This window comes from Rhamphochromis sp. 'chilingali', assembly GCF_963969265.1.
Source record: "Rhamphochromis sp. 'chilingali' genome assembly, chromosome: 3".
NCBI classification, from domain to species: Eukaryota; Metazoa; Chordata; class Actinopteri; order Cichliformes; family Cichlidae; genus Rhamphochromis; species Rhamphochromis sp. 'chilingali'.
In genome coordinates, this window is record NC_137931.1 from 35,305,107 (window position 1) to 35,312,101 (window position 6,995).

Genomic DNA, 6,995 nt, shown 5'->3' on the forward strand with positions numbered 1-6,995 from the left:
GTGATGTGTTTTAATGCATGTGAGGGCAAGAAAAATGGGAAAACGTCGCGACTGCAAACACTCATGCGTTAATCTAATCGTGCTCGTAGTTACATAATTTAAGAGAGCTGATTATGAAGCGATCTCATGTGCGGGGTCTGTGGTATGAAAGATATGTGTAACTTGAGTCAGCCCATAGGACACAGCTGGCTTGACGCAGTGGTCCCAGATACAGTAAGCCGCGACCGCCTGGCTCAGCTGCTGCAAATGCAGTTTAATGACAGAGCTGGAAAGACTGATGCCCCTCGAAGCGTGAAGTAATAATATTTCTGGAATCTATCAGTCGCTTTATACAAAGTAGAAAAGGTAAATTTACATTTTTATCTGCAAGTTATTTTCCATTGATGTGTTTAGAAAAACACTCTGAAATCCTTTTGAAAACATGAACTCTACTTTGGGCTAAATGTGAATTTATGATGTGAGAGTTACGGGTAAAATAGATAAAAGGCAGCTTTTAAAACAAGCTGTATTCAGAGAGTTAACATCTCTTACAGTCTGGGTACTTTTTCATTTGAAGAATCAAAACGTTTCTCAACACGTCCTGAACAAAGGAGACAAATAATGCTTTAGGATTCTGCAGTGAGATGAAAACAACCGGGTGCCCTTCAGAGATGAGTGTTTCCATGCTACTGAATTAAGGTGCTGCAAAAAGTGTTTGCCCCCTTCTTGATTTCTTACTTTTTTGCCTACTTGTCACACTGGCATTCTTCAGGTTATCATCAAATTTTAATATTACATAACGATAACACAGGTAAATAAATAATGAAAATTCAAAAAGATGTATTTATTATGGAATAATCTATCCAAGCCTACCGTTGCACTGTGTACAAAGTAATTACCCCCTGAACCTGATAACTGGCTATTCCACCCTTAGCGGCAAGAACAGCAATGTTTGTGATACCTTCAGACACATTGGAGGGTTTTCCAACATGAACGTCTTTAAGGTCACGCAGAAGCAGCACAGTCTGATTTAAGTCCAGACTTTGACTTGGATTCTCCAAAACATTCATTTGTTGTTTGAGCCATTCAGAGGTGGACTTGTCACTGTTGAGTGCCCTTGAGCTTCAGGACATGAAGTAATGAGCGGAAATCCTCCTTCAGGGTTTTCTGGTATGGAGCAGAATTCATGGTTCCCTCAGTTACAGCGAGTCGTCCTGAAGAAACCGAGCAGCCCAGACCATCACACCATCACTACCACCGACTGCTGCTGGGATGTTCTCTTTATGAAACGCTGTTAGTCTGATGCAGATGTAACGGGACTCAAACCTTCCAGAAAGTTCAGCTTCTGTCTCATCAGTCAGAAGATTTTCCCAGGAGTCTCTGAGGTCATCCAGATGTTTGTTGGCAGATGTGGTGTTCTCCTTGCATGCCATTTTTGCCAAGTCTCTTTTTTATGGTTGAGTCATGACATCTGACCTTAACAGAGCCAGACAATGCCTGCAGGTCTTTAGATGTTGTTCTGGTTCTTCTGTGACCTCCTGAGAGAATTTTGGTAGGCTGATCACTCCTGTGACTTTATTCTCAGTGCTATGACTGAGAATAAAGTGTTATGGTGGTGGTTGAGCAGTTAGAAAGGACAGGTAACCAATATTACAGTATACATTTACATTTACTCTGGTTAGTTGTTTCCTTTTGCAAGCATTTCATCTGATAACTTATAACAAGTGATGTCAAATGCAGAATCTATATCTCAGATGTAAAAGGACAGTTTTCATACCAGACTGCCCAAAGATGGCACAACAGTGAGCCCATGTTTTACGTTTTTAATAGCAGAACGAAGTTGGCATACAATTTAAAACCTAATTTAAAACTTGAATAAACAGTTATCTGTGTCACTTATTACTTTATTCAAGACTGCTAATGCTATGCTAATGATATATCATGTATTATTTTTGACTGGACAGATGGATTATTCTTGATTTAAGGACATTCTTTTTGAGGAACTGCCATATGCAGTCCTCAGAGTCCTGTTTAAATAATTTCTTACGCTATTAAGGATAACATCTCTGATGAGACACCGAGCAGGAGCCCTGAACTCCATTTTCTCCAGCAATCTCAGCCATGATTGTCGATCCATATTGAGAAATTTTGTTTTATAGCCGTCCGGTCGCACCACTTTAAGCTGCCAGCAGCAGCAGAAATACATAAAATGAAATGAGGCGGAGAGTCTGACAAGTATATAAGCTCCCCAGAAACCCTCCTCTTCAAGCCCTAGCACAGCTCAGTGATGGAGACTCTTTGCTCTCTGACACACACGTTCAGTATCAGCTCAGACACATTAGAGGTTTAAATAGTTGATCTCTCTGTTCTGTGTTGTTTTATAGATGATTTCATTTTTAGATCCAGCTGGCCTGGTGTCAAGCATTCATCGCCACAAACGTTCTCATCCTAAGGAGCGCTGGGCAAACAAACTGACTTCATGCAAGAAGCATGAGACAAAGTGTGATCTCTGAACTCCTCTTAACTGTGTAAAATCAGACACTCGTGAGACTCATTTGATTCCTCTTATTATTTACGTAACTACTAAGACCGTCTCATCACACATTCTTTCATCCAGAGGCCGCGGAAAACATAAAATATGCAGCATCCAGAGTGCAAAAACCACTTCTCTCCTGCCATCGCTTCCTCTCTGGATCTCGCCTGTGTCCTCCAAAGTCACTCTAGAAAAATCATCATCAGCTTAAACGAGCAAAATTTCAAAAGTACACAGATGATACAAGAAGTTGAGGTATTATAAATAGGCTGTGCAATAAAAAGAAAATACATTAGCTAATGTAGTTTTAAACTGAAGGTAGATATATTTTCTGAGTGGGCCGTGACAGAAATTGCATCTGTATTGTTCTGGGTTGATTTATTTCTTTGGCTTTGATTCTATGGCTTTTAAAAAAATCTAACGAAAGCCTCTGTAGTTACTAGCGGCTCCATTAGAGTCACATAAATAAGCAGCCCTGCAATGACAAACTGCAGCGTGTGGCACTTCATGACTGCACTGCCGTACTAATTCGTCTAAAGCTTCAGCCTATTTTCCGCAGGTCAGGGAGCATAATTTTGAATAAAAACGCTCACATTTGGCCTTGATTAAGCCCTGGAAAAAGGTACACACACACACACTCACACACATGCAAGAGTCTAATTTCACTAAATTATTCTAGATGCCATTTGAAGATCAGTTCACATTCATAAGGTGATATATTGAGATCAGTAATTGCCATCCAGGGGACACAGGTGTTTCTGCAGCAACCACGGTTACGTAAAGACTGTCAAGCTGCTCGAGCAATCTTAAAATAGTTAGTTGAATGTAATATATAAACAGTGAAATAGTATAATGCATAGCTCCAGGAGCTCCAGTTTCCCCCAGCATCAAAAAAACATACAGGACTTTTTCTCCTGTCATGTGCTCTCGAACAAGGCACGGTGGCTGGCAACTACTACTAATATAAGGATGGGTTACAAGAGGAGAACTAGCTTCCCTACAGGGATGAATAAAGGAAATCTTACCCTCTATAAGTAATGAATAAATGATTAATCCAGAACGTCACTGATGTAGTAGCTCGTCCGACTCATTATCATCACAATTCACAGGTCATTATAATGTGTGAGGTACAGAAAGAAAGTAATAGGCTTCGCAGTCATTGGTTGGAGGTATTTTATAAACTAATGAAAATTTAAATCTATTAAAAAGTCAAGGAGGATTGCAAACAGTCACACACAGGAAACTACAAGCTGAGCATTACTCTAAGAGGAGTGTTTTTTGTGACAAGCAGAATGACCTTGACCTTGATCATTGCGTGTAAGTTTCATTAAATTCTAGCCAGTACTCTGTGAGCACTAGCAGGTCTAATCTCCGAGCTACATCATTAGATCCCTACTATAAATATTATTTAAAATAGCTAAAAGTGGCGATAGGCAGCTGGAATATTTGGTTTAACATGTTAAATAAAGGATTAGCCATCTGACAGAGTACAGAATTAGCTAATAGTAACAGATAAATTGATAAAATTCCCTTCAACTAGAAGGTGAATAAAATCCATCTTTTTGGTCAGATTTTATCCCAACTGCACTCAGTTCGAGGATGCGATTGGACTGATCTGACAGGGCTGTTGTGGTCCATCTGGCAAAATAGGACTACTGCTCTAAGGTAACGAGGTCAACCAGGCACTAATGTCACAACAAATGCGAAATGAAGAAATCTCATTTTTAAAAAAGACTTGTAACGCCCACGTGCTCTCTAAGCTCTGCATTAAGGTTACAGCCCCGTCTGAATGTCTGTAATGGCATTACAGTAGTCTGTGGGAGGCCGGCCAGCGGACGCAGGCCGACGATCATTCCAGCTGGACATCTTAACGCAGACAGATGACACGCCAGCCTGCCTGCAGGTATCGGACAGCCACTCGCAGGAGCACTCTCTCCTTTCAGTCCTGCATCGCATGCCTCCTCCTCCCTTTTCCTCCCTCTGCACTCTCCTCCCTGTAAGAGCAGCGATGCCCTCATCTTGCTGACAGTGGATGCATCTCTGTTTTATTGCCCTCATAAATACTGTGGAGTTGAAAACAATGAGGCACTGTTAAGCTGAGCCAATGTGACTGTTGAGCTTGGATGACAGCTTTATGTGCAACAGAAAGGTTCAAAATGAGAAGGTAAGTGTAGGCGTAGTAAAGGACAAGGCTAACAGGCCTGTTTTAATAACGCACTCTGAGGAACTTTGCAGACATTTCATTACTGACACATAAATCTGTCAAATAAGGAGGCTAAGTGGCACCTCGGGTACCATTAAGAGCTGTTTCATAATTGCCTTCACTTTAGTTGCTGTTTTTTCTTGATTTTGTTTTTTTAAAGTAACTGCTCTCAGCAGAGATCTATAAGATGATACATGGAGGCACGAAATGCACAGCATAAATCCAGTAATAATCCTGGGATTAATAAGAATGTAAGATGTTAAAGGAACTGCACCTACAGTACCTTAAGCAGATTAAGCATTTGCAATGTGACCCTTACTGTATGAACCCAGTGACGAACATGAACCCAGTGACGAACATGAACCCAGTGTCCAAGGACACTTCAACAGGTCGAAAGCAGCCAGTGACTGAACAAAAGCTAAGGCACCCCACTGCAGGACACCAAACATAATTCTTCAGTCACAGCGCATGAAAAGAGGGAACATGGTGTTTTAAATGATTTTCATTTGAATGTTGGTGAAATTACCGACTCTGCGGCTCTCTACCCGCCTCTTATTGGTTTAACGGTGACCGATTAACTGGGGCAAGCATGCAGTGACACTACAGTTAAAAATCATTGAAAGGGCCAGTCTCAGACTGACTGAATCAATGTAGAGATGTGAATGTCACGGTATAAAAACAGGGTAGTCCGAAAGGCTTGGACTCGAGTACTTTCAGGGACCTTTGTTGCATCTCATTATCCTCCTCTGTCAACAAGTCACCCCCAAAATACTCAGATGATCAAACTCACAGGAATTACAATTCCCTCCTGTACTATCTTAAAAACAGAAACACATCAAATGTGCAATTTCAGCAACAAAGCAGCCAGTTACAGTATGTATGCAAGCACTGCTGGACCAGAGGAGGAAAGAGATTAAAGCAAAACTATATTCAGAATTTTCCTAAAATAATCATCCGTCTTCCAGAGACTGCACTAAGAACAGAGCAGAGGCGCAGTAAAAACAGAGCTGGGAGAGGGCTGAGCAAACACCGACAGAGGGTTTAAGACATGCCAGGCGGAGGACAGGCACCGAGCTTCTCACACCGAGACAACTGCAGGGATCGATCAAAGGCTGCCTCCCCCCTTCCTTCGTTTAGATCATCAAAACCTAATTGACAAATGGTAACCAATGACACACACACAGTGGCTCTGCTTGCATGGTTGCACTAGCACACCATCCCGAGGTTGACAATAGAAAAGCACGAGATAATGAGACCTGATGTCCAACTGAGTTAGAGAGCAAATCAATCAGCCGGGAATGCACCATAACAGAGTGAGAAGTGTCTGAGGGGATGGGATGTGTGGATGATTACAGGTGCAGCCTTGGGCTCATCAGGTTGTCTGTTAAGGTGCGAGTTGAATATAGCAAAGTGGAAGAACGAGTGAAAGACACATGCAGAAAAGAAGAGGGACACAAATGATAAACGCCATGTGCACGGTCTCGTTTCGTGGCACATTAATGGATCACAGAGGAGTGTGGAAAAGTGTTTGTTTGATTGCAAGAAAAGATGGCACTTGACTCACCCAGGAGTACAAGTTGACCGGCTCTCCCTCCACATCTGAGCCTGGAGGTACCCTGGTCTCCGCTGGCCGTCTCCTCCGAGTCTGTGCAGGATGATGTTACAGTGCTGGTCCTCCAGCTTCTCCAGATGCTGGGCTTCTTCTTCCTCCTCCTCTTCCCGCAGCAGCAGCAGCAGCTGGACCGAAGTGCATTCACTCACCTTCCCTCACCGTTCTCTGCTCCTCCCAGCAATGTCGCGGAATTATCTCTTGCCTCCCAAATTGAGTCCCCGGATTCCCCTTCACCTCTGCTTTGTGCTACAGAGCCAGCAGGAGCTCCTGCCACAGCTCTGCGTGTCGGCGAAGGCAGCCACTAGCGAGCGGGTTGGACTGATGGAGCTGTGGTTACTGGATCGCGTTTGTGTGAGTGTGCTGGCATTTGTGTGTGAGGGATGTAGAGCGAAGTGTGTGTATGAGTGTGTGTGTTTGAAAGAAGACCCGGCTTCTGATCATTGGGGCTCATCTGCTCTCTCTTTCGCTCTCGTACTCGGGCAGTTTTGCGCTGCATTCACGTTCCGTGTATAAAAACGGAAAAGAGTCACCTGCTTAGAAATTCAGCCCACCTCAGCTGAATTGAAATGTATGAATGATGAAATACATTTCAGCACATTTCAAAATTATTCGTTTCTACTACAATATTTTACTCTTTGATTTATTCAGTTTGTGTTTGGTTAAGATTT

At 42.6% G+C, this 6,995-nt stretch overlaps 1 protein-coding gene across 1 annotated transcript in view; it reads right to left on the reverse strand.

Moving 5' to 3' along the window:
* The window catches only part of lingo3a (leucine rich repeat and Ig domain containing 3a), a 31,624-nt gene extending 24,867 nt beyond the window's left edge, over positions 1 to 6,757 (reverse strand). Inside the window, exon 1 of the mRNA XM_080878314.1 lies at positions 6,280 to 6,757. The gene's annotated coding sequence lies outside the window, so the exon portion shown is untranslated. The remainder of the gene's footprint in view (positions 1 to 6,279) is intronic.
* Between the last annotated feature and the right edge of the window lie 238 nt (positions 6,758 to 6,995).